Source organism: Ranitomeya imitator, chromosome 6 (genome assembly GCF_032444005.1).
Source record: "Ranitomeya imitator isolate aRanImi1 chromosome 6, aRanImi1.pri, whole genome shotgun sequence".
Lineage (NCBI taxonomy): Eukaryota > Metazoa > Chordata > Amphibia > Anura > Dendrobatidae > Ranitomeya > Ranitomeya imitator.
Window position 1 is genome coordinate 447,697,024 of NC_091287.1, and position 19,844 is coordinate 447,716,867.

Below are 19,844 nucleotides of genomic sequence, written 5' to 3' on the forward strand. Positions count from 1 at the left end.
TTCTATGCCTTGGAGGTCCTTGCCTGCCCTGATTCTAGCGTTCTGTCAGAGCTGGATTTTAGTACCGATGGTGGAATTATAACAGATAAGCGCATCCGCCTGTCAACTGAAAATGCTGACTCTTATAAAAATGAACAAGGGCTGGATTGGGAAAGACTTCTGTACACCACCAAGTGAAAACAGCGAAACATAACCTCAAATACATTCTCTGCTTTGTGGAGGTGTATTCTCATGCACCTCTTCACAACCACACATGGGTTTACGCTTCCAGATTTGGTCTGTTGTTATCCTCCTCCTTATCCTCATCCTCATCAGCCACAACCAGTAGAGCACCAGAGTGAATGGATTCCATGATGCCAAAGTCACAATTTTTTTTTTTGGCAAGGGTGTAACTATTATGCCCGTAACTAATTGGAAACCAAAACAAATGTTACTCCCACAGGGGGAAATGTCATAAAAAAAGATGTAAGTCTGTTATTCCCATTTATTCTTATATTTTCCATTTCCCCAATCTCTGGACAGTGCTCTAATGAGGTAGTGTATACCTCTTCAATAGAAAATTATTCAAAGACTTTTATATTATATTTTTATTTTTAGCCCTGTCTCTGAGCAGTTGTTAGGGACAAAAATATCTCATTGGACACATTCAGGCTTCAAATCTATGAACCTGTGTTCGCCCCTCCCTTTTGTTATTTACTTTCATCGGTGGATTCACATTTTTATTTATTTGTTTTATTTCATTATGATTTAGCTTTATGTCTCCTCATTCTCCACCACTAGATCACCAGGCTTATTGCCTTCTGTGCCGCCACAGGCAGTCAATTTTTTGGCAAGGGTGTCTAGGATGCCCATAGTATGTTTTTAATAAATGTATCCCCCTTGGGGAAATGTTTGTCAGCCTATACACTTATTGTATAGGCATTACAAATTTAGGAGAAACGCTCCTTTAAATTAGGCCGAGGTTTTAATGAGGCCTTCAGCAATGTCTCCTCATACTCCACCACTAGATCACCAGGGTTCACGTGTCCCATGCTGTTACAGTTAATTTTTTGGAAATGGATACCCACACCCCTACATTGGGCTACTTCTTAACTTTTCCTTATCTCCGACTATATAACCTGGGTGAACGTGCTCTGCACTGTTATAGGCCAGTGAATTTTGGGCAAGGGGGCTGTGATGGCACTATTTTATTTATTAAAAAGGACCCCCATTGGCCAATTGTTTGTCAGCTCATGCACTCCATTACAAGTCACAGATACCCACACCCCTACATTGGGCTACTTCTTAACTTTTCCTTATCTCCGACTACATGACCTGGGTGAACGTGTTCTGTACTGTTATAGGCCACAGAATTTTGGGCAAGGGGGGCTGTGATGGCAATTGTATATTTTTAAAAAAGGTACCCCCCATTGGTGAAACCACATCCTTGTTGGCACAGACTTCGTAACATTTGTGTACCTTAAAGAACTCACTTGAAAAGCTCCTTTTTGTGTTGCCTGATTGCTCAAATTGGACACAATACACTTCATATAAATTTGATAAAGCAATGCTGATAGTTTTGCTCAGTAGTTCATTACAAATATTTCTTTGTCCACTATATTAGTTTCTCTCCTTGAGAGCCATAACTTAGGCTGCATCAAATGTACAAATGGCGAATATACAAATGGCGATTTGGAGTCCAGATTAAAATACTGTATACCGAATGCATTCAAACAATTACATAGCTGCATTTCTTGTAAAACATTTACAGATGTGACAGTCAATACTCATAGTGACACAATCTTGAGAAATGTTTGTTTATTCACTTCACAAACAGTTCTAAGCCTTTATATGTTTTCTGTTTGTCATTGTAAAACATTAAGGTTTACTGAAACTCTGCCTGTGGTGGTTTGATCTAAATCCTTGTGGCTTTTATATCATAGGGGTTTATGGCCCCTCATCTGATGACTCCATGATATCTCAGTTTCATACCACCTTGAAAGCTGGCAACTTGAAGGGCTGGGTGAAACTAGAGTTACTACATAGTGTAAATCACTATATAAGACCAGAGAAACATGACTAAGACAGATGCAAAAACTGGGGTACTTGTACATGTACAGTGTGCTCATACCTGCATAATTGTAGATGCCCATGCAGTATAGGAAATCTCACATGGGTTCTCTGTCTTGGTGTTGCTTCTCTGATATTCCAGACGGATGATGTTTAAAAGCCTCTTGGTGATGATGTAAGTATACTGTATGTAGTTAATCTTTATATATACTTAATCATTATATGTATTTAATCCTTACATGTACTTAACCTTTGTTGTTGTGAATTCTGTTGTCGGGCTCCCTCCTGTGGTCGTGAATGGTACTTCGGCTGGTTCTGTCCATGGACTTCCTCTGGTGACTGTGGGTGTTTCTGAGTTTCCTTCCACAGGTGACGAGGCTAAGTCGTTAATGGGCTGCTCTATTTAACTCCACTTAGATCTTTGCCCCATGCCAGCTGTCAATGTTGTACTATTGGTCTAGTTCGCTCCTGGATCGTTCTGTTACCTGTTTACTCCAGCAGAAGTTAAGTTCCTCTTTGCTATTTTTCTGTTTGCTATTTTTTCTGTCCAGCTTGCTATTGTGAATATTGCCTTGCTTGCTGGAAGCTCTGGGATGCAGAGGGGTGCCTCCGCACCGTGAGTCGGTGCGGAAGGTTTTTTTCCCTGCACTCTCTGCGTGGCTTTTTGTAGGTTTTTGTGCTGACCGCAAAGTGACTTTTTCTATCCTCTGTCTGTCCAGTAAGTCGGGCCTCTCTTTGCTAAATCTATTTCATCTCTATGTTTGTGATTTCATCTTAACTCACAGTCATTATATGTGGGGGGCTACCTTTTCCTTTGGGGAATTTCTCTGAGGCAAGGTAGGCTTTATTTTCCTTTCTTAGGGCTAGCTAGTTCTGAGGCTGTGACGAGTTGCATAGGGAGCGTTAGGAGCAATCCATGGCTATTTCTAGTGTGTGTGATAGGATTAGGGACTGCGGTCAGCAGAGTTTCCACTTCCCAGAGCTTGTCCCGTGTTTTTGTAGCTATCAGATCTTTCCGGGTGCTCTTGATCATCAGGTCCATTATTGTCCTAACCACCAGGTCATAACAGTACAGCTGGCCCAAAGTATTAATGCATCTCAATAGAGGGATAAGAGAAGTTCTGAGACCATTTTTTTTTCTTTGCAGTGTGTTTTGTCTCTCTTTTCCCCTTTACCTCTGGGTGGTTCAGGACACAGGTGTAAACATGGACATTCAAGGTCTGTCCTCTTGGACGGATAATCTCACTACAAGGGTACAAAACATTCAAGATTTTGTGGTTCAGAATCCGATGTCAGAGCCTAGGATTCCTATTCCTGATTTGTTTTTTGGTGATAGATCTAAGTTCTTGAATTTCAAAAATAATTGTAAATTGTTTCTTGCCTTGAAACCTTGCTCCTCAGGTGACCCTGTTCAACAAGTAAGGATCATTACTTCTTTGTTGCGTGGTGACCCTCAAGACTGGGCATTTTCCCTTGCGCCAGGAGATCCGGCATTGCGTGGTGTTGATGCATTTTTCCTGGCGCTTGAATTGCTTTATGACGAACCTAATTCAGTGGATCAGGCAGAGAAAATCTTGCTAGCTCTGTGTCAGGGTCAGGATGAAGCGGAGATATATTGTCAGAAGTTTAGAAAGTGGTCTGTGCTCACTCAGTGGAATGAATGTGCCCTGGCAGCAATCTTCAGAAAGGGTCTCTCTGAAGCCCTTAAGGATGTCATGGTGGGATTTCCCATGCCTGCTGGTCTGAATGAGTCTATGTCTTTGGCCATTCAGATCGATCGACGCTTGCGTGAGCGTAAAGCTGTGCACCATTTGGCGGTACTATCTGAGCATGGGCCTGAGCCTATGCAATGTGATAGAACTTTGACCAGAGCTGAACGGCAAGAACACAGACGTCGGAATGGGCTATGTTTTTACTGTGGTGATTCCACTCATGCTATCTCCGATTGTCCTAAGCGCAGTAAGCGGTTCGCTAGGTCTGCCACCATTGGTAAGGTACAGTCTAAATTTCTATTGTCCGTTACTCTGATTTGCTCTTTGTCATCCTATTCTGTTATGGCATTTGTGGATTCAGGCGCTGCCCTGAATTTGATGGACTTGGAGTATGCTAGGTGATGTGGTTTTTTCTTGGAGCCCTTGCAGTATCCTATTCCATTGAGAGGAATTGATGCTACGCCTTTGGCCAAGAATAAGCCTCAGTACTGGACCCAATTGACCATGTGCATGGCTCCGGCACATCAGGAGGATATCCGCTTTTTGGTGTTGCATAATCTGCATGATGTGGTCGTTTTGGGGTTGCCATGGCTACAGGTTCATAATCCAGTATTGGACTGGAAATCTATGTCTGTGTCCAGCTGGGGTTGCCAGGTGGTACATGGTGATGTTCCATTTTTGTCAATTTCGTCTTCCACTCCTTCTGAAGTTCCAGAGATTTTGTCGGATTATCGGGATGTATTTGATGAGCCCAACGCCAGTGCCCTACCTCCTCATAGGGATTGCGATTGTGCAATTAATTTGATTCCTGGTAGTAAGTTTCCTAAGGGCCGATTGTTCAATTTATCTGTGCCAGAACACGCCGCTATGCGGAGTTATATAAAGGAATCCTTGGAGAAAGGCCATATTCGCCCGTCGTCATCACCGTTAGGAGCAGGTTTCTTTTTTGTGGCCAAGAAGGATGGTTCTTTGAGACCTTGTATTGATTACCGCCTTCTTAATAAAATTACAGTCAAATTTCAGTATCCTTTGCCGTTGCTGTCTGATTTGTTTGCTCGTATTAAAGGGGCTAGTTGGTTCACCAAGATAGATCTTCGAGGGGCGTATAATCTTGTGCGTATTAAACAAGGCGATGAATGGAAAACAGCATTTAATACGCCCGAGGGCCATTTTGAGTACCTGGTTATGCCATTCGGGCTTTCCAATGCTCCATCAGTATTTCAGTCCTTTATGCATGACATCTTCCGAGAGTACCTGGATAAATTCCTGATTGTGTATTTGGATGATATTTTGGTCTTTTCGGATGATTGGGAGTCTCATGTGAAGCAGGTCAGAATGGTGTTCCAGGTCCTTCGTGCGAATTCCTTGTTTGTGAAGGGGTCAAAGTGTCTCTTTGGAGTTCAGAAGGTTTCATTTTTGGGGTTCATTTTTTCCCCTTCTATTATCGAGATGGACCCTGTTAAAGTCCAGGCCATTTACGATTGGACTCAGCCGACATCTGTGAAGAGCCTGCAAAAGTTCCTGGGCTTTGCTAATTTTTATCGGCGCTTCATCGCTAATTTTTCTAGTGTTGCTAAACCGTTGACTGATTTGACCAAGAAGGGTGCTGATGTGGTCAATTGGTCTTCTGCAGCTGTAGAGGCTTTTCAGGAGTTGAAGCATCGTTTTTCTTCTGCCCCTGTGTTGTGCCAGCCAGATGTTTCGCTCCCGTTTCAGGTTGAGGTTGATGCTTCTGAGATTGGAGCAGGGGCTGTTTTGTCGCAAAAAAGTTCTGATGGCTCGGTGATGAAGCCATGTGCTTTCTTTTCTAGAAAGTTTTCGCCTGCTGAGCGCAATTATGATGTTGGTAATCGAGAGTTGTTGGCCATGAAGTGGGCATTCGAGGAGTGGCGTCATTGGCTTGAAGGAGCCAAGCATCGCGTGGTGGTCTTGACAGATCACAAGAATTTGACTTATCTTGAGTCTGCCAAACGGTTGAATCCGAGACAGGCTCGATGGTCGTTATTTTTCTCCCGTTTTGATTTTGTGGTTTCGTACCTTCCGGGCTCTAAGAATGTGAAGGCTGATGCCCTGTCAAGGAGTTTTGTGCCTGACTCTCCGGGTTTTCCTGAGTCGGCGGGTATTCTCAAAGAGGGGGTAATTTTGTCTGCCATCTCCCCTGATTTGCGGCGGGTGCTGCAAAAATTTCAGGCTGATAGACCTGACCGTTGCCCAGCGGAGAGACTGTTTGTCCCTGATAGATGAACTAGTAGAGTTATCTCTGAGATTCATTGTTCAGTGTTGGCTGGGCATCCTGGAATCTTTGGTACCAGAGATTTGGTGGCTAGATCCTTTTGGTGGCCGTCTTTGTCACGGGATGTGCGTTCTTTTGTGCAGTCCTGTGGGACTTGTGCTCGGGCTAAGCCCTGCTGTTCTCGTGCCAGTGGGTTGCTTTTGCCCTTGCCGGTCCCGAAGAGGCCCTGGACGCATATTTCTATGGATTTTATTTCGGATCTCCCCGTCTCTCAAAAGATGTCGGTCATTTGGGTGGTTTGTGATCGCTTTTCTAAGATGGTCCATTTGGTACCCTTGTCTAAATTGCCTTCCTCCTCTGATTTGGTGCCATTGTTTTTCCAGCATGTGGTTCGTTTACATGGTATCCCGGAGAACATCGTTTCGGACAGAGGTTCCCAGTTTGTTTCGAGGTTTTGGCGATCCTTTTGTGCTAGGATGGGCATTGATTTGTCTTTTTCCTCGTCTTTCCATCCTCAGACAAATGGCCAAACCGAACGAACTAATCAGACTTTGGAAACATATCTGAGATGCTTTGTTTCTGCTGATCAGGATGATTGGGTGTCCTTTTTGCCGTTGGCTGAGTTCGCCCTTAATAATCGGGCCAGCTCGGCTACTTTGGTTTCGCCGTTTTTCTGCAATTCTGGTTTCCATCCTCGTTTCTCTTCAGGGCAGGTTGAGTCTTCGGACTGTCCTGGTGTAGATACTGTGGTGGATAGGTTGCAGCAGATTTGGACTCATGTGGTGGACAATTTGACATTGTCCCAGGAGAAGGCTCAACGTTTCGCTAACCGCCGGCGCTGTGTGGGTCCCCGACTTCGTGTTGGGGATTTGGTTTGGTTGTCGTCTCGTTATGTTCCTATGAAGGTTTCCTCTCCTAAGTTTAAGCCTCATTTCATTGGTCCGTATAAGATTTCTGAAGTTATCAATCCTGTCTCATTTCGTTTGGCCCTTCCAACTTCTTTTGCCATCCATAATGTGTTCCATAGGTCGTTATTGCGGAGATACGTGGTGCCTGTGGTTCCATCCGTTGATCCTCCTGCCCCGGTGTTGGTTGAGGGGGAGTTGCAGTATGTGGTGGAGAAGATTTTGGATTCTCGTATTTCGAGACGGAAACTCCAGTACCTGGTCAAGTGGAAGGGTTATGGTCAGGAAGATAATTCCTGGGGTTTTGCCTCTGATGTTCATGCTGCCGATCTGGTTTGTGCCTTTCATTTGGCTCATCCTGGTCGGCCTGGGGGCTCTGGTGAGGGTTCGGTGACCCCTCCTCAAGTGAATTCTGTTGTCGGGCTCCCTCCTGTGGTCGTGAATGGTACTTCGGCTGGTTCTGTCCATGGACTTCCTCTGGTGGCTGTGGGTGTTTCTGAGTTTCCTTCCACAGGTGACGAGGCTAAGTCGTTAGTGGGCTGCTCTATTTAACTCCACTTAGATCTTTGCCCCATGCCAGCTGTCAATGTTGTACTATTGGTCTAGTTCGCTCCTAGATCGTTCTGTTACCTGTTTACTCCAGCAGAAGCTAAGTTCCTCTTTGCTATTTTCCTGTTTGCTATTTTTTCTGTCCAGCTTGCTATTGTGAATATTGCCTTGCTTGCTGGAAGCTCTGGGACGCAGAGGGGTGCCTCCGCACCGTGAGTCGGTGCGGAAGGTTTTTTCCCTGCACTCTCTGCGTGGCTTTTTGTAGGTTTTTGTGCTGACCGCAAAGTGACCTTTTCTATCCTCTGTCTGTCCAGTAAGTCGGGCCTCTCTTTGCTAAATCTATTTCATCTCTATGTTTGTGATTTCATCTTAACTCACAGTCATTATATGTGGGGGGCTGCCTTTTCCTTTGGGGAATTTCTCTGAGGCAAGGTAGGCTTTATTTTCCTTTCTTAGGGCTAGCTAGTTCTGAGGCTGTGACGAGTTGCATAGGGAGCGTTAGGAGCAATCCATGGCTATTTCTAGTGTGTGTGATAGGATTAGGGATTGCGGTCAGCAGAGTTTCCACTTCCCAGAGCTTGTCCCGTGTTTTTGTAGCTATCAGATCTTTCCGGGTGCTCTTGATCATCAGGTCCATTATTGTCCTAACCACCAGGTCATAACACTTTGTATGTTAACATATTCAAAAGTGTATGCACTCATACTATTCAATCATACTATTCCTTGAATTTTGAACTTTGCAATAAAATTGGGTTGTATTGTAAGTATTGCATATTGTGAAGTGGATTTTCATGGGCCCATCCAGTATGTGGGTTCCAAGGCATAATGGGGTGCATATGACTATGCAGCAGAGCTGGCCTTGCGGCCAATGTGTAAAACAAAGGAGTACAGAGCACAAAATGCATATTGTGAAGTGGATTTTCATGGGCCCATCCAGTATGTGGGTTCCAAGGAGTAATGGGGTGCATATGACTATGCAGTAGGGCAGACATTGCTGTCACTGTGTAAACAAAGCTGTATGGGAGTACAGAGGTGCAATGTTAGTCCGCCTCCACGTAGTGCACCCTGGGTAACGCTAAAGGACTAACAATCTTGACGACCAAACAATCAAATTACATCTAGATCTCTTGGTCAATGTATTTTACATCATTTCGACTCTGATTTCTGTTTCTTTGTCCCCTTTCAATCACTTTTTATTGTTTGTTATTCATTCTTATATGATGTTAAAATATATGTTCATACGATTAAATAAATATGGGAGTACAAAATGAATATTGTGAAGTGGATTTTCATGGGCCCATCTAGTATGTGGGTTCCAAGGAGTAATGGGGTGCATATGACACTGCAGCAGGGCTCGCCTTGGTGCCAATGTGTAAAACAAAGGAATACAGAGCACAAAAAAGCATATTGTTAAGTGGAGTTAGGAATACTTCCAGGGGCGATCCCCATGATTTCCCTGTGTCATTTGAGCAGTGTTTCCATCATTTTCAGATGTTTTTAGACCTTAAAAGGACCCCCGGGGGGATCGCGGTAAAAATACTCGGGTCTCCCATAGACATCAGCACTTTAGCACTCCGAGATAATTGAGATCCAGTTCCCAATGAGACTATTTTGTTTTCCCACTAGGGGTATTTTTACGGTTTCTTTATGTGTGCGTTTTTCTTGTGAGTCCCATTTTTTGGTATGTCTAGGGTTCACAGGCCAAGATTGAGTGGGGGTGCCATTACATCAACAACTAGGGTGCCATCCTCCGCTGGTAGGCAGGGCTGCTTTTAGGGCCTTCTAGGGAGAGAGTAGCCCCCTTCCTTTCTATATTTGGTTATTATACCTTTTTCTGTGTACATTGTGTATTGGGTGGTTCATGGTTGACTCTAGCACCTTTTTTATTGAGTATACTTCAATATATCAATAATTGTTATTTTTAAGGGGTCTTCATCCTCTCTTTTGGTTCCTTTCTCAAACAGTTTAGCAGCATGGAAACCTGAGGGAGAAAATCCATAAAGCGGACGTATTGCAGTCAGCATAAAGCAGTGATGAACTAAATCACGCAGAAGTCAAGTTTTAGCATAGTTTACTTTGAGATCTGACATTGGCAGACACTGAGATATGTGCACTGACCTACTGAACCCCTTTGAATAGGAGAAAACATTTGGCAGTACAGAACTGTGGAATCAATTATGCAATTCTGCTAACACTTAACTTGAAAAAAAAATCTCACTAGCATTCAAAAGAGAATAAAGCAAGAACAATTTCAACTTCTTCATGGCCATTTTGTGTCAAAATACAAGTCACATGCTGCACGCTGATGTTTTCTCCCCCACCCAGGGAGGTATGGGACAGAAGTGTATAGAATAACATAAAACTGACAGACAGGGGAAACAAACAGGGATGAAACAAACTACAATCATACAAATACACTAGCCAAACAACTGAGTGGAAATCAAGGGAACAGTAGATGGTGTAAAACAAATGGAGGAGAAAAAGGATAAACACACAATATTAAAATAATATTTTACAGGTAATAGATGCTTTATAATTATGCAATTCAAGTTTATTCTCCACAGATCAAATTGTATGAGAAAATTTGATAATGACGGTGAATTAAAAGATCCACTTATCTCTAGTGTGACACAGTGGTGAGGAGTGACGATCTTCAACAGGGTCATTGGTGTCCTTGAAGTTTACTGACTCTGCTTGAATAGCAAGCCAGTGCTCGCTGCCCCTTTATTGCTTTCTGGCGCTGTGCTGAATGTCAGATAATATTCTTGAACCCCAATGGTCTACCACTTCACCTGACTCTTGCTGTGATTGTTTTTATCCTGTAATTTAAATAAAGCTGTGGTCATTTTGACAACCAACGTAACATTTTTGCATATTTATTTTAGTTTCTAGGTTTTGTGTAGTTATGTTGATTTAAGTCGGAATGAGGGTCCATCCCATATCGAAATGTTGAGACACCCCAAGAGCATGAAGCAAAGAACAGCATGACTTTGGGAGGGAAGAGATATACAACACCTGTAGTTTTGTTATTGCAGTAGTGTACACTTGAAGCAAGGATGGTTCTCCATTAATACAAAGGAGTATAGAATGGGAATATCCAGTGATTTAGCTTGAAGAGAGTGCGGTTTATGAAGATATGTAACCTCCAGTCGTATCTTTCTCTTCCTCTTTCTCATACCAGAAAAATTGGAGCAAATTTTTCCCACCTGCACTGTTATAAATCACTATTTTACAAATGCTTATTTAACCATTACTTGTATAAGGATTCATGTCTTATTGTATTTGGTGAATCAACTATCTGGTGCTATGTGAAATTCTATCTAGTCTATAGTGAGATAAAGTTTGCACTAATCTTCTAAGTCCAAAAGAATGGCAATCCTTTAGCCATAGTTACCCAGTGGTTTCCTCTATAGGGGGTTTCCTCTCAATCATCACTGTAGGATGACTCTGCATGAGTCAGAGTTTTGCCGTATTTAGTATCCTTTTTATAGCTTTTGCCGTGGCATCTAGTTTATATCTTCACAGAATTGAATTAAGTGTAAAAAAAGTAAAGTGTCTATGTAACTTGGCATTTTAAATAAACTGTCACAGTTTTGCAGTTGAAGAGTCATATGGAAGTTAAAGGGAACCTGTCACCTGAATTTGGTGGGACTGGTTTTGGGTCATATGGGCAGAGTTTTTGGGTGTTTGATTCACCCTTTCCTTACCCGCTGGCTGCATGCTGGCTGCAATATTGGATTGAAGTTCATTCTCTGTCCTCTGTAGTACACGCCTGCGCAAGGCAAGATTGATACAGGTGACAGGTTCCCTTTAATGACACACAACTATTTTTCATTTTTTTCTCCAGTATATTCAATATCTGACAGAACTTTATTTTCCAGCACACTATATAATGTTGAGACCCTTTAATCACTCCAGTGAACACAGAGGCATAACACACATAGGGTTACAGTAGATCAACGGGTCATAGTAGGGGGATTTGTGGGGATGTATATATAGACGGGTCAGAGGTGTAGACAGCAACCCTGATGAAGAAAGGTACATGTTAAATACATGTTCAGTGAGCTGCACACACACTGTACTACTTGTATAAGTCACTGACATCTTTATATCTATCTTTTATAATTCTATATACTGTATGTAATCTATCTATTCTTTCCTGTCGGGTCCGGATGTGATTTTACTGTACGAGGCAGATGAATTGCCGGCTTTTCAAATGTGATTGGTGTGTAAAAATCGGACACCACTTGCATGAGCCGATTCCTGTGGGATTTTTTTCTCGCAACAATTGACTTCTATTGCCAAATGCGATCCAATTTCCTATTACAATCGCAGCATGCTGCGATTTTTTTCCAGTCCAATCGGGATCCAATCTGACTCAGAAAAAAAAGCAAAATGCAGATGAACACACAATGATAGAATAACATTGGTCCAAATGCAATCCGACTGCATTAGTCCGATTTCAACACAAGTGGAAATGAGCCCATACATTGAAGCGCTCCAGAGTTATTACTGCATAAAGTGACACTGGTCAGATTTCTAAAATTTGAACTGGTCATTAAGGTCAAAATTAGCCCGGTAACTAAAAGGTTAATATATTAACAACTTAAGAACCTCATTAATGTATATATTCCCTTGCAAACAACTGTTGGAGTCATTGTAATCCGATTAGAAAAACCTGTTACTTCCATCAATTGATTCTTGTTTTTTTTTTTAATTAGCTCTGGCCAATTATTGCATCTTAATTTTCGGTATAGGTCACCATGCTTGACAAGTGGAGCATAACCTGAATATATCATTGTAACTCCCATGGTGCACTGAAGTGCCATAAGCTGAGAACATATTATTGATTTCTGTAATATGTACAGTACGAGTAGGACGTGGTACGTTAACAAGCATGATAATGTCAAAAATAATACAAACCTCAATAGTCAAATAATTTAATGCTATCATAGACAATAAAACAATCAATTTGCAATCATATTGTATGCCGTTGACAATGTAATTTAACCCCTTTCCAACATCGGGCATAATAGTATGCCCATGCCGGACTCCCCCTGTTTGGTGCGGGCTCCGGCGACAGCCCGCACCATTCGGGCACATGACAGCTGATCTCCACAGCTGTTAACTAGTTAAATGCTGCTGTCAATCTCTGACAGCGGCTTTCAACTCGCGCTTACCAGAAGCTTGTCGCTAATCCCGCCCATCGGTGACCCCGTAAAATGATCACGGGTAACTGAAGGGGTGGCATGACAACTAAAGACCTACAGCAGACCTCTATGGTTTTCATTGCCAGATTGCTATAAGCGCCACCCCATGGTCAGCGTTCTTAGCAAGTGAGTATTTTTCTACACATTTGATCATCACCAGTGTGTAGCAGAGGCAATCAAAGTACTCCTGCTTCTAGTCTCCCACGGAGACTATTGAAGCATGCAAAGAGTGAAAAAAATTTTTTTAAAAATATGAAAAAATAATGAACAGTGTGAACATGCTCAGGGCCGGCGTCAGCACCCGGCGTACCCGGGCAAATGCCAGGGCCCTGGCGAGATGGGGGGGGCCATTTACGGTGCGCAGTTGAAGCAGGAATACTCACCTCCAGGAGTCGGGACCATCACCATGGATACGCAGAGTGAGTCACTTCCGGGCCGGGCCTGGGACTGAGTTTCACACAGTTGCAAAACTCACCAGTCAAGGCCGGCGTCGCCATCACCATGGATACGAGTCACTTCCAGGCCGGCAGTCGCTCTGTCCTGCCATTTCCGGTCGTGTGAGAGCTCAGAGAAGAGATCCAGCTGCAGGCGCAGGCAGCGCCAACCAGAAAGAGGAGCAAGAGCAGCAGTCAGGTGCACGGATGGTGCACCCGGTCCCAGGCTGTGTCCACAACGGAACGTAACCTACGGTGAAGTGAAGCAGTGAGTGAAGAGTGAGTCTTCCTCCAAGTTCCTGGTCCCAATGCATTGCGGGGGGAGGAGGGAGGGGTAGGGTCGGATGCAGCCTGCTGTGAGCCTGGTTGTAGAGAAGCCATGTTGCTGATATGGTAGAAGTGCTTAGCCCATCACCTACAGTATAATGGATATGTCTGCACTCTGTGTCACTCTACGCAGAATACATTCACTTCAGAAGAGATATTTAGTATGGCGGCTGGTAATGACAGGCTTGCATATGGAGCTGGTGTTTGGAAAACATGGCAGCATCAGGACACTGCCAGTCTTACCCATTCTATCAAGCAGGTGTAGCATTGACATAACATTTAGGACCCCCTCAGGACCTAGAAAAAGTGGCACACTGTGATTCCTAAGCAATTGTTCTGCAGAACAGCGTCAGGAAGCTTTTCTGGTGCTTGGATGAATGTGCGCCTCACTAAAAATCCTTCAGGTGTTCAGTTCATGCCCAAGATGGCTATGCGCTCCTGCTTAAACCTCCTGTGCTTCTATGGCGCTAAGGGAGGCTCTCTCCTACTATAACGGGTCCCATCTGGGCATGTCTGCCTTGTTCAGTCAGCCTCTTGTTTGCTGATGGCCTGACTCTTCCAGGGGCCATAGTTTCTCCTATCCCACTCTGTTTTTCAGGAATTTCTCCCAACCACACATGGTTGCAGAAGTGCAGCGTGCAACATGCAACATGCAACATGCAACATGCTGACTTTCCTGACATACAGTTAAACCCCAAGTCCATAACACGGGCTCCATGTCAGTAATACCGGTTCAACTGGTGTCAACAGCACACCCTCAATGTAGACAGAAACGCAAAACACTTTCGCCTCTGACCCCTTGTTGGCAATGGCTTTATGTGTAGAAGTCACTACAAACTCTGTCCCGCTCACGCAGAAGCATCGTCCAATCACAGCACAGACTTCCTCACAATCGAAATTGTCCTTTGACTAGGTCATGGGGTATCCTGTCTTTTGTGCTATGTAAACTATTGTCCTCAGTGACTGACTATGCCCAAGCCTTGACTCGGTCTCACAGCAAGTTTTTCTGTTTCTCGTGCGTTTGCTGTAGACCTATTTATATAAGGTGCGATCACACATTATAGATATATTTCAGTCCTACCTACCAACCATGTGGCACAATGCAAAAATCACCATAATGTGAGAAGGTGGACTCAGAGGTAATGGCCTCTTCTGACCGACACATTGTCCTGCGGGATGACCACTAGGATCGCTGCGAGGCCGCGATTTGCCAGCGCCTACTGCATCTAAATACATGTGGTATAACTTATCAAATATCACAGTTTATCATTAGTACACGGTAGACTCAGCAGTTACCAAGGCCAGTCCTAGCCTAGACTGTCTGTATATACTAAATGGCTGGCTGAGTTATATAGTACGTACGTGGGCTGTGTTATATACTACGTCACGGCCCGGGCCTGTGCTATATACTATGTGGGTGGCTGTGTGTTATATACTATGTGGGCTGTCTGTGCTATATACTGCGTGGGCTGTGCTATATACTGCGTCTGCATGGGCTGTGCTATATACTGCGTGGGCTGCTATATACTACGTGGCCTGTATTATATACTGCATGGGCAGTGTTATATACTACGTCTCTGTGCTATATACTACGTGGCTGTGCTATATACTAAGTGGCTGTGCTATATACTATGTGGCTGTGCAATATACTACGTGGCTGTGCAATATACTACGTGGCTGTGCTATATACTACGTGGCTTTGCTATATACTACGTGGCTGTGCTATATACTATGTGGATGTGCTATATACTACGTGGCTGTGCTATATACTATGTGGCTGTGTTATACGCTACTTGGCTGTGCTATATACTACGTGGCGTTGCTATATACTACGTGGCTGTGCTATATACTATGTGGATGTGCTATATACTACGTGGCTGTGCTATATACTATGTGGCTGTGTTATACGCTACTTGGCTGTGCTATATACTACGTGGCTGTGCAATACACTACGTGGCTGCAATATACTACGTGGCTGGGCAATATACTATGTGGCTGGGCAATATACTATGTGGCTGGGCAATATACTATGTGGCTGGGCAATATACTACGTGGCTGTGCTATATACTACGTGGCTGTGCTATATACTACATGGCTGTGCTATATACTATGTGGCTAGGCAATATACTACGTGGCTGTGCTATATACTATGTGGGCTGTGTTATATACTACGTGGGCTGTATTATACGCTACTTGGCTGTGGTATATTTCTCTGCTGTATCTGCATCATGAATCGTGGTATGTGTTAAAGAGGGGGGGCCCACTGAGACTCTTTCGCCCGGGGCCCTCAAAAACCTGGAGCCGGCCCTGAACATGCTCCTGCACATTGCATGTATACCAATTTATACTCCAGTTCATTTCTTTTGAGTTCGCTTTCTTAAAACAGGTGTATAAAAACAGAAAAACAGACAAGCATTGTTAAATGTCTACATTTTTTTCTATTTAACAAAATTCAACATCCTTCCTAAAAATAAAATGAGAAATGCTAGAAACAGTCAGTAATTTAACAGGGAACAGTATTGGTATGGTGTATTGGGAAGTAGAATTAGACTAGTAAGGCCGGTTTCACACGTCAGTGGCTCCGGTACGTGAGGTGACAGTTTCCTCACGTACCGGAGCCACTGACTCACGTAGACACATTGAAATCAATGCATCTGTGCAGATGTCATTGATTTTTTGTGGACCGTGTCTCCGTGTGCCAAACACGGAGACATGTCAGTGTTCGTGGGAGCGCATGGATTACACGGACCCATTAAAGTCAATGGGTCCGTGTAAAACACGTACCGCACACGGACGGTGTCCGTTTGCAGTCCGTGTGCCGTGCAGGAGACAGCGCTACAGTAAGCGCTGTCCCCCCCACTGGTGCTGAAGCCGCCATTCATATCTTCCCTGCAGCAGCGTTTGCTGTAGAGAAGATATGAATATTCCTTTTTTTTTTGTTTCTTGTGTTTACAATAAAGATCCATGTCCCCACCCCCTTCCCACCCCCTGTGCACCCGCCCGCTGTTCTTAAAATACTCACCCAGCTCCCTCGCTGGTGCTGCTTCCTGTCCTGGCCGCATCTTCAACTGTATGAGCGGTCACCTGGGGCCGCCGATTACAAACATGAATATGCAGCTCCACCTCCCATAGGGGTGGAGCTGCATATTCATTACTGTAAATGAGCGGCCCCACGTCTTCTACAGTAGAAGACTCTCCACTCTACTCTCAAGATCGCATCTCACCACCTGTGCACTTGACCCGATCCCATCCCACTTCATCCCAAACCTCACCACAGTCTTCATCCCAACCTTAACCCATCTCTTCAACCTATCACTAACAACTGGTGTTTTCCTCTCAAGTTTTAAACATGCCTGAGTCACACCTATCCTCAAAAAGCCCTCTCTTGACCCAACCTCTGTATTTAGCTATCGTCCTATATCACTTCTCACCTATGCCTCCAAACTACTGGAACAACACGTCTATCTTGAACTGTCCGCCCATCTCTCTTCTTGCTCCCTCTTCAACCGCTTACAATCTGGCTTCCGGTCACACTACTCCACTGAAACTGCCCTAACTAAAGTCACCAATGACCTATTAACTGCCAAGAGCAAGCAACACTACTCTGTCCTCCTCCTCCTGGACCTGTCCTCTGCCTTTGACACAGTGGACCATTCCCTATTACTACAGACACTCTCATCCCTTGGCTTCACAGACTTGGCCCTATCCTGGATCTCATCATACCTAACAGACCAGACAATCAGCGTCTCCCACTCACACACCACCTCCTCACCTCGCCCCCTATCTGTCGGAGTCCCCAAGGTTCAGTCCTAGGGCCCCTGCTCTTCTCCATTTACACCTTTTGGCTGGGACAACTCATACAATCTCACGGCTTTCAGTATCATCTCTATGCTGATGACTCACAGATCTACATCTCTGGACCAGATATCATCTCACTACTAACCAGAATCCCTCAATGTCTGTCAACTATTTCATCCTTCTCCGCTAGATTTCTGAAACTTAACATGGACAAAACAGAATTCATCATCTTTCCCCATCTCACGCGACCCCCCAATGAACCTATCCATTACACTAAATGGCTGCCCACTCTCCCCAGTCCCACAAGCTCGCTGCCTCGGGGTAATCCTTGACACTGATCTCTCCTTCAAACCACATATCCAAGCACTTTCCACTTCCTGTCGACTTCAACTCAAAAATATTTCACGGATCCATACATTCCTCAACCAAGAATCTGCAAAAACCCTAGTCCATGCCCTCATCATCTCTCGCCTTGACTAATGCAACCTCCTACTCTGTGGCCTCCCCTCTAACACTCTCGCACCCCTCCAATCTATTCTAAACTCTGCTGCCCGACTAATCCACCTGTCCCCCCACTATTCCCCGGCCTTTCCCCTCTGTCAATCCCTTCACTGGCTCACCGTTGCCCAGAGAGTCCAGTACAAAACCCTAACCATGACATACAAAGCCATCCACAACCTGTCTCCTCCATACATCTGTGACCTCGTCTCCCGGTACTTACCTGCACGCTACCTCCGATCCTCACAAGATCTCCTTCTCTACTCCCCAATTATCTCCTCTTCCCACAATTGTATGCAAGATTTCTCTTGCGCATACCCCTACTCTGGAACCCTCTACCACAACATATCAGACTCTTTCCTACCATCGAAACCTTCAAAAAGAACATGAAGACCTACCTCTTCCGACAAGCCTACAACCTGCGGTAACCACCGATCGACCAAACCGCTGCAAGACCAGCTCTACCCTCACCTACTGTATTCTCACCCATCCCTTGTAGATTGTGAGCCCTCGCGAGCAGGGTCCTCTCTCCTCTTGTACCAGCTATGACCTGTATTGTTTAAGATTATTGTACTTATTTTTATTATGTATACCCCTCCTCACATGTAAAGCGCCATGGAATAAATGGCGCCATAATAATAATAAATAATAATATGAACTCTAGAGTGGGAATTTTTCTGAGCAAAAAATGAGCCCCACACAGCCTCCCCATGTACAGCATGAGCCCTACAAAGCCTCCCCATGTTCTGCAAGAGCCCCAGTTTCCCCATATACTGCAGGAGGCCCCATACAGCCTCCCCATAAACTGCATGAGCCCCACACAGCCTTCTTATATACAGCATGAGCCCCACAGTCTCTCCACATACTGAATTAGGCCCCACACAGCCTCCCATATGCTGCATGAGGCCCCCACAGCCTTCCCATATATTGATTGAGACCCACACAGCCTCCCCATATATTTCATGACAGTATACAGCCTTCCCATAGCCTCACCATGTGCAGCATGTCACCCCCACAGCCTCCCCATGTGCAGCATGACACCCCCATAGAATCCCCATTTCACCCCATAGAATCTCCATGTTCACCCCAATAGAATCCGCATGTTCACCCCCATAAAATCCCCATGTTCACCCCCATAGAATCCTCATGTTCACCCCCATAGAATCCCCATGTTCACCCTATAGAATCCCCATGTTCAGCCCATAGAAGCCCCATGTTCACTCCCATAGAATCCCCATGTTCACCCCCATAGAATCCCCATGTTCACCCCATAGAATCCCCATGTTTACCTCATAGAATCCCCTTGTTCACCCCCATAGAATCCCCATGTTCACCCCATAGAATCCCCATGTTCACCCCCATAGAATCCCCATGTTCACCCCATAGAATCCCCATGTTCACTCCCATAGAATCCCCATGTTCACCCCCATAGAATCCCCATGTTCACCCCCCATAGAATCCCCATCTTTACCTCATAGAATCCCCTTGTTCACCCCCATAGAATCCCCATGTTCACCCCCATAGAATCCCCATGTTCACTACCATAGAATCCCCATGTTCACTCCCATAGAATCCCCATGTTCACCCCATAGAATCTCCTTGTTCACCCCCATAGAATCCCCATGTTCACTCCCATAGAATCCCCATGTTCACCCCCATAGAATCCCCATGTTCACCTCATAGAATCGCCATGTTCACCCCCATAGAATCCCCATGTTCACTCCCATAGAATCCCCATGTTCACCCCCATAGAATCCCCATGTTCACCTCATAGAATCCCCATGTTCACCCCCATAGAATCCCCATGTTCACTCCCATAGAATCCCCATGTTCACCCCCATAGAATCCCTATCTACTCACCTCGGTACCGTTCCCAGGCGCCCTGCTTCTGCTTCTGTTGCTGTCTCCGATGCGCTGACTCTCCAGCGGTACACAGCTGATGCTATTTCACACGCTGACATGACGTCATCATGTCAGCTGTTTCACAGGCTGATTGGTGGAGGAAGTGGCCAGAGGCCCCTCCTCCACCAATGCTGACTGTGGGAGACAGGGGCAAGCTGGTTTTCAGCCCCATGGCTGTCTCGGTCCGGGGGCCAGACTGAGACAGCCAGACTGCCAGATGTGGCCCA